The sequence below is a fragment of the Lonchura striata genome, chromosome 8 (genome assembly GCF_046129695.1).
Source record: "Lonchura striata isolate bLonStr1 chromosome 8, bLonStr1.mat, whole genome shotgun sequence".
NCBI lineage: Eukaryota > Metazoa > Chordata > Aves > Passeriformes > Estrildidae > Lonchura > Lonchura striata.
Window position 1 is genome coordinate 192,244 of NC_134610.1, and position 8,266 is coordinate 200,509.

At 47.1% G+C, this 8,266-nt stretch overlaps 1 long non-coding RNA gene across 3 annotated transcripts; it reads right to left on the reverse strand.

Annotated features, from left to right (window-relative positions):
* Positions 1–582: 582 nt before the first annotated feature.
* LOC144246681 (uncharacterized) lies at positions 583–8,266 on the reverse strand. 3 transcript variants are annotated; one of them, XR_013340347.1, is made up of 3 exons: positions 8,230–8,266; positions 2,806–3,891; positions 583–1,845 (listed from the first exon to the last, which is right to left on the reverse strand). It is a non-coding gene; the product is annotated as an uncharacterized LOC144246681 (long non-coding RNA). The 3 variants fall into 3 exon arrangements; XR_013340348.1 differs by lacking the exon at positions 8,230–8,266 and having other exon boundaries at positions 583–1,128; positions 1,561–1,845; positions 2,806–4,269; XR_013340346.1 differs by lacking the exon at positions 8,230–8,266 and having other exon boundaries at positions 2,806–4,269.

An 8,266-nucleotide genomic window follows, 5' to 3' on the forward strand; every position in this document is an offset into this window, starting at 1 on the left:
TAGAGAGAGGGACAGGAGGGGATCCTCCCAGCGCCCCGGCTCCGCCCCGGCGCCCCGCCCTGCCCGGGCTGCTGCGCTCGGCCGAGCTCGGCTCGGTTCGGCTGGACTCGGCTCCTCGGCCAGCTTCGGCTACTTTGGGCCACGCTCGGCTATTACCAGCCGCATTCGGCTCGATTAGCCTCTTCGGCAAAGCTCGGCTCGCCTCGGCTGTACTCGGAGCCGCTCGGCTACGCTCGGCTCCTCGGCCAGCTTCGGTTACTTTCGGCTAAGCTCGGCTATTTCCGACCGCATTCGGCCCCACTCGCCTCTTCGGCGCAGCTCGGCTCCACTCGCCTCCACGGGCCCTCCCGGCCACTTTCGGCCACGCTCGGCTATTCCCGCCCGCACCCGCCTCCATTCGCCCACTCCCACAGCTCGGCTCCCTCCGGCTCACACATTTCCTCAGGGCACCTCATTCCAGGGCACACAAATTGCAGCCCCTAAAGGCTTGCGGCTCTTTCAACACACACTTGTAACTCAACTCTCGGGACAGAGCTGATGGCTCCTTTAGGACAAGAATAGTTACATCTAAAAGCAATTCCCTCATTTTGCATCTCCTTTTCATTTAACCCCCCCCAAAATCCCATACATATCACAAGGAATGTGCAGTTCTGGTTTCCCCACCCTCCGTATACTATTTGTACAAAGGACCTGGCCACAGCACACACAACTGAATAAAGCCCAGCTTCAATAATCAGAACAACTGACATTTGTTTACAAATTAGGTGCAGTTTTGTATGGTGCTGCGTACCCTCGGAGGCGAGTCGAGGAAAAAGAGCTACAGCACTGGAACCTAAGTTTTAGCAGCTGAGTCATTTGTAACTTGTGCCATAAAGTAAACCAAGCATCACTACAGTATTATCTGCTGAAGTTCTCCACTGTAGGTTTAAGGTACAGCAGCACGTGCTTTACTCCCAACAAAAGCTGCTCAGGTGGGGGGAGCCGGGAAGCCAAGTCTCTCCACTTTGTCTGAACACCATCTTCCAGGAAGGTACTGCTTCCTCTCTCCCAGGCTCCCTTCAGCAAAGTAGCAAATACAGAATCCGGTGCCACAGAAGGCTCTTGCCTGACCTCCTTGTGGTTTTCAAACTGTTCAAAGCGAAACAAAAAGCGTAAGAGAAAAACAGTGATGAGTATGAAACAAAAGTCTCTTCAGCCACCTTTGGTTTGAGATGAGCTCTGAACTGAAGCTCTGGGAGCACAGGCGTGCAGTCCTGCTAGAACAGAGCTGTCCAGTAGTGTCCCCAGGGGTATCTGGAGTGTTCACACTGCTGAACTGAGAAAAACTCACCAAACCCAGCCCAGGGGCCTGTGATCCTCCACCCACCCGGGGGAACTCCGGGCACTGTAAACAGAGGCCACAGCGCACACCAGGCTCTGCTGTGCCTGCTGAGGAGTCTCTGTATGAGCCCTGAGGCCTGGTATCGCCTCCCAAACACCACAGAGACCTCTTGTGTCATCAGAGAAAAGCCCTGGAGCAAACGTGTGTCCCCAGCACGATCAACAAGGATGCAGAATTACCTCCTCAATAAAAACGCTGTTCCTGATGGAAATGTAACCTCTGTCAACTGTGAGGATTTTATAGGAATACTGGCTCAAGAATTCAGTGACTTCAGGTATTCCATACCACAGGTTCCTGGGACTACTTGGGCATCCAGAGTCTATAGTATCGGTTAAACTGGTAGAGCTGAGGATACTTAGCAGCTTTGTCACAGAGCTGGAACGTCAAGCAGGGAGAAAGGGGCTCTCTCGGAGAGTGCAGGAGGCCAGTGAAAACAGCAACAAAGTCCTCCACGACATCTGCTCCTAGAAAAGCCAAATAAATTAAACTATTGACATGAGCACGGACACTGGGGCAACCTTCCTTACTTTGGGCCTTGCCAGCAGCCCACAGAGCCTCACGCAGAAAAGAACTGAACGAGATCAAAAAGTGTTCGCAGTGACCTAGACACGTGCTCCTGACTGCAGAGGTACCTGAAAAACCCTCCAGACATCATCAGCTCCTGCTGAAGCAAACAATCCACCTTCGCTGTCTTGTGCCAAAAACACGCCCGTCTCTTTACAGGGAGACACCCTGCCAGGCACCGCCTCAGAGAAGAACCGAGCTGTACTGGGGGGATACACCCAGCCAACGTGTACAAGTTAAACAGAATTTTCTGTCAGAACTGGGACTTTCAGCACCCCCCAGGTGCTACTCGACTGCCACATACACAGAGAGGGCTTCGTGAGGTGCTCTGCGGTTGGCCAGTCCTGTTCCAAGCCCTGCTGATGCCCCTGTGGTTTTAACGCTGTCCTCAAGGAGGTAGTAGAACCTCGCAGTATTTGCCCCTGGAGCTTAATTTCTGAAGTTTTCCTTGGGAAACGCATCCATTTCCTACTTAACAAGGCAGTCCCCTCTCCCTGATCTCGGGAAGAGCTGCCCACAGGCACGGGAAACACCTTCCTCTCCTGATCGCCATGCTCTGCCCTTAAAACGCTGTGTTACTGAGGCCAACTACTTCCAGACCAAGACTGTCCATGCAGGGACAGTGTCCCTTCTCTTCAGGGTCAGGGAATTAGGGCAGAAGCACCTACAGAGCTTCAATGCCCCTCTTGAGCACAAAACACCATCAATCTGCACCTCCTTCTGCTTGCAGGGAAGGTAATAACATGCCTCAAGGTAAAAAATTATAAACGGTAAAAAATTATTACAAGAGAGTAGAAATGATGCCACTTTCACTCCACTGCTAGAAACGACACATAAAACATAAAAAAAAAAAACTGTACCTGTTCCGTTTTCAGACTGAAGCAACAGCATATTCCTGGCTGCTAATGCAGCAGGGACAACAGCACTGAAGGGAAATGTCTGGATAATCACGCCTTCATTTAAAGAGAACACAATTTCCTCATCTAAGCCATCACTGCCCTCCATCAGAACAGCCAGCATATCCACGACATCTAATAAGTGAAGGAAAAAATGTAAGCAGAGGATCCAGACTAACTGGGAAAACAACAGAGGTAGAATGCAACATTCCAGGAACACAAGGTATCTTTTTAGTTCCCAAAAAAACCCAAAAACAAAACAACAACAACAACAAAAAAAAAAAAAAAAAAAAAAAAAAAAAACGAAAGCAAACAAAACAAACAAGAAAACCTTAAAAAAAAAAAAAAAAAAAAAATTCAAAGGCACATTTGCCAGGCAATACAATGTTGGGGGCAGCACAAAAATCACAGCTGTACTTCATTCTGCCTTTCAAAGCTGCTGTCCAGCACAGGTTGCCCAGAGAAGCTGTGGCTGCCCCCGGATCCATGGAAGTGTCCAAGGCCAGGCTGGACAGGGCTTAGAGCACCCTGGCATGGTGGAAGGTGTCCCTGCCCATGGCAGGGGGTGGAACGGGATGAGCTTTAAAAAAAGGTGCCTTCCCATCCAAACCCTTCTGGGATTCCACGATTCTGTGAACAGCTTCAGGCAGGACTACATTTCCATTGTAGTTCAATAATGCTGCTGCAAGAACACGAAGAGAGATTTCAAATACTGTTAAAGTGGCACAACCACATCAAAAATTACGTCTGGGAGTAAAGTGGAAACTCTGCTGATTCCAAGGACACATGGAGGGCTGAATCCTGGAGATCCTTACATAACAGGATCTCTAGAGTTATCCATCCCCAGTTTGTTGCTTAGGGTTAGAAAAGGTAGCCCCAAGTCGTGGAGTTCTGTTCTTAAGGGGTTACCACATACCATCAATGTGAGAGACGGGGATGCTGATGTTTGATCAGAGTCCTGTAGCAACCTGGAGCACGCTGGCTTCCCGAACCAGGTCTGCTGCTTTGTCCGTGTAGCGGTAGGGCTTTGTCCTCAGCCTTCAGCAGGATCTGTCAGCAAAGGTGGAGAGAAAAGTAGAGTGCAGCGCCTCTCAAGCATGGGGGAACCATGTGCTGCTAAGGAAGACCACGTGCTGAAAGTGGTTTGAAGCCGGGTGGGTTTTGGGAGGACAAATTCCATATTACTTCTGCAGGATTCTGTCTGCAGTTCCTGCTCTACAAACCAAATACATCAAACGACAAAAACAAACAAATAAAAAAAACCCCACATTAAATTAACAACAACAAAATAATTATTCCTACCTCAATAAACCCATAACGCCTCGAACCATTCCAAGGAGGGCGGCAGGAGGGGCGGGCAGAGCCAGGGCCCCGCTCCGCCGCCCCGGCGGCATTTTCCGGCACGCGGCCGCTCCCGGCGTCTGGAGAGGGGCGCGGGGCCGGGAAAGGCGGCGCAGCCCTGCTCCGATGCCGCTCGGCCGCGGCCCGGGAGCGCTGCGACCGCGCCTCCGCCGCCCGCCGGCACCGGCCCCACCGGGCTGCCCTCGCCGCCATCCTCGCCGCCGCTGAGCCGCCTTCAGCCCTCCCCTCACTCACAGACACCGCCCCACTCGCCGCTCGCTCCCGCCCCGTCTCGGTGGTTTTGCCGGGCGCTGGCTGGGGGGCTGCAGTACCACCCTCTGTCCACAAGGCGGCAGCACTTGTCAAGAGAGTGCGCGACAAGCACTCGCAAGATGGCGGCCCGTGAGGACCTTGACGGAGACAGGCGTTTTGCCGATGCCTGTCGGCTCGTGCCAAAATCCCGCAGGCTCGCGGTGCTGCTGACCCCACAGCCCGTGTGCACGGCACCAGAACTGCCGCGGAAAATCCCCTAGGGGGGCGCCGGCGGTGCGGGCAATTCAGGCAGTGTGGAAAACAGACACGGGTCCTCGACTTTCTTGTCCTCGTTTTTGCACCCTCTTGAGAAGGTCAAGCCGAGTCCGCGCCAAGCCACTCCCAAGATGGCGCCCGCGGGCTGTGTCTGTAGTACCCACCTCTGTCCACAAGGCGGCAGCACTGCCGCCCGCCACCGCCGGGGGCCGCCGCTCGCCTCGGGGCCGCGGGCGGGGCAGGCGGCAAAAAGAACGGGCGCCGTCCCCTCCGGAACATCCTCGGTAGCAAATGCCCCAAAATATCCCGCGCGGAAAAGAACGCCAACAAAAAAAAAACCCCTTGCCTCTAACCCAACAAGAACCAAAAGAAAAAACCTTTTCTTTTAAACTGCATTTCAATGTATTTTATTTTTATATTTTTCATATTTATATTCACATTCGGATTTATAATGTATATTGATGTATAACTGAATTTTTATAATTTCTTACATTTATTTCTATTATATTTTATTCTATTTTAGTACATATCTTAATATATTGCTTATATATTTCTATAGTTAGATTTAGATTTCTAGAAGGTTTATATTGCTTAAAATAAACCCCTGCCTCCATCCAAGTCAAAATCTTTAAAAAAATCCCATTATTTAAGCTCCGTTTACGTTTATCTCTATTTTTTGCATTTATATTCAAATTTACATTTTAAATGTAGATTGATGTATGATGTTATTTATAGCCTATCTCTTCCTAATACTTATTTTTATTTTTTTATATTTTTATATATATCTGTATACATTGAATATATATTTCCATATTTAGAACGATATCAAAATAAAATGTATATTCATATTTTTTCTATTAAAGCCCCGTCTCTAACCAAATTTAAAAAAAAAGCTCTGTCTATAAGCAATACTTGATTATTCATATAATTTTTCATCATTATAGTCACATTTGTATTTCTACTTTACACTGATGTATTTATAAATATATATTATATATATTATAAGGTAGCAAGATAGATAAATTATTATTTAAACTCTATTTCGTACATACTGCTAATACTTATATTTACTTACCACTGAATTTTTATATAGATCTTAATGTATTTAGGATATATTTCTACACATAGATTTCTAATTTTATTTTATTTATATTTATAATTTTTGTAATAAAACCCCTACCTACTACCAAATAGAAAATAAAAATCCCCTTTATTTTAAACGATATTTAAATATTTCTATATTTTATTTTTAATAGTACTTATATCTTCTATCACAATATATTGAGGTACTATATTTTGATATATAATATTTATGACATATAATGCGTTATAATAACACATGTACTGTAAAATATGCATTATGTACTGCATTGATTTCTATTATTTTGTAATTTTTATATTTATATATCCACACGAATTAATTATACAACTCTATATGGTTATTTTGCTTGTATTTATAATCTCTATTTATATGTATTTATATATACATATAAAATACTCTATATCAAACAATATAATACCTAATAGTAATGGATAACATTATTTATGTTACATGTTTTATTTATATGTATTCCGTTTATATTTAAAATTGAAGGTTTATATTCCATTTTCATATTTATGCATTTCTTTTGTTTCATTAGAGTTATAGTTAAAACTTTGCAGTTATAATCCAATTCCTAAAAATAAAATGCCAAAACAAACAGCATCAAATTCCCACCAATACCATCCAAAAAATTCAGAAAGGCTCCACCAGCCAACCAACTACCAGCAAAAAAACCCACACTACACTCCTTTCACTAACAGTTCTTATCACATCACAAAAACGAAACAAACATTTAAAACAACCTATAGAAATCCACACAGCAAATCACAAAAACCACTAAAATGAAAAAAAAAAAAACCCAACTAACTTACTATACTGCAAATCATACAACAGACCCCGAACGTTTCTAAAAAAAATAACCAAAACTCTACCACTACACTAACTCATAAAGAGAACCCAATGCTCTATAAAATGAACTAAAAAAACCCACCAAATAATTACAGATATTAAAAAATCGAAACCACGAAGGAAAAAAAATTCACCACCCAGATAAAATAACTGCGCATAAAGACCCACCATAGATAGACCCATGTTCCCAAAAATAAAACTAATAAAAAAACAACAACCAAATACATCAAACTAAAAAAAAAAATATATATATATTAACAACAACAAAATAATTATTCCTAACTCAATAAACCCATTATGCCTCAAACCATCAAAACACAAATACCACCTAGAAATAAACACGTCGCCAAAAGAGAAATGTAACAATTTTAATAACTCCCGAACTCTCTGCAACAATAAAACATACACGGCAATCAAATATGCCAAATGCATAAAACCCCTATAACATAATAAACAAGAATGCAATAATCAATATTAAAAAAAAACCTCACTGATTAACTACAGGACACTACCTCAAACCCACCAAAACAAACACTACATATGCTCATGCTAATAAAAGCCTTCACAAACGAATTAAAAACCTAACGTCTACTTCATGCTACGACCCATAAAAACCATTGTAAACCTTTAAGAACACATTCTTTAGAAACATAAGAACGGATCAAAAAGAAATCCAACAACACTCAATCAAAAAAAACCCCCTTGTCATGCGCACCTGAAGCAAGAACCGTAACAACCAAAAAGTAACACCATGGCCCTTCTCCTACAGCAACTACGAACAAAAGAAAAGGATCCCATAAATTCCTCAAAAGCAGCGCAGCGAGGGAGGCTGGAAGATGCGGAGCCGCGCTCCCGGCCCCGGGCGCAGCGCGGCTCCGGCAGGAAAGCGGATCCTCCGGCAGGCAGAGGCGGCGCCGCGCCGGCAGACCCCCGCCCGCTGCCCCCGGCCCGGCGGGGCCGGCACCGGGCCCGGGGGGCCCCGGCGGCGCCCGAGCCCCGCGCCCGGAGCGGCGGCACCGGCCGGCGCCGGGGCGCGCCGCCCGCGCCGCCTCCCCCGCCCGCCGGCCCGGCCAAAGCTCCGCTCGGCTCCGCACGGCTCGCACCGGCGCGGCTCCGGCGGGCCCGCGGCAGCCCAGCCGCGCCCAGCTCCCCTTCCGCCCCGGCCAGCCCCGGCACTGCCGCCAGGGCTCCGCGCCGGACCCTTCGCTGCCGGGCCGGGGGCAGAAGAAGCGCCCCGAATGCAGCGGCACAGCGCGATCCCCGCCCTGCCAGCGCTGCCACGGCTGCAGCTCCCTTCCTCTGAAGGCCCGACAGTGACGCCACGCTCCAGCGCTCACCTCACCCCAACGAGGGCACAGAAACGTGCGCTCCCCCCCTTCAATTGCGTCCCCTAGAAGAGCAGAAAACAAGGGGCCTGCCTCAAATAATGGTAAAAGGGAGAATTTTACCTCAATCCAAACCTCTTAAAAGGCGGGACCACAGGACTGACCCCTCCATTTCAACCTCAGGATGACGAAATTTCAAAGGGAAAGGACAAAAGCCCCCACTACAAAGGCGCACCGGCTCACCTGTTTGGCTACTGCTTCTCGGCACAAGGGTTTGTCC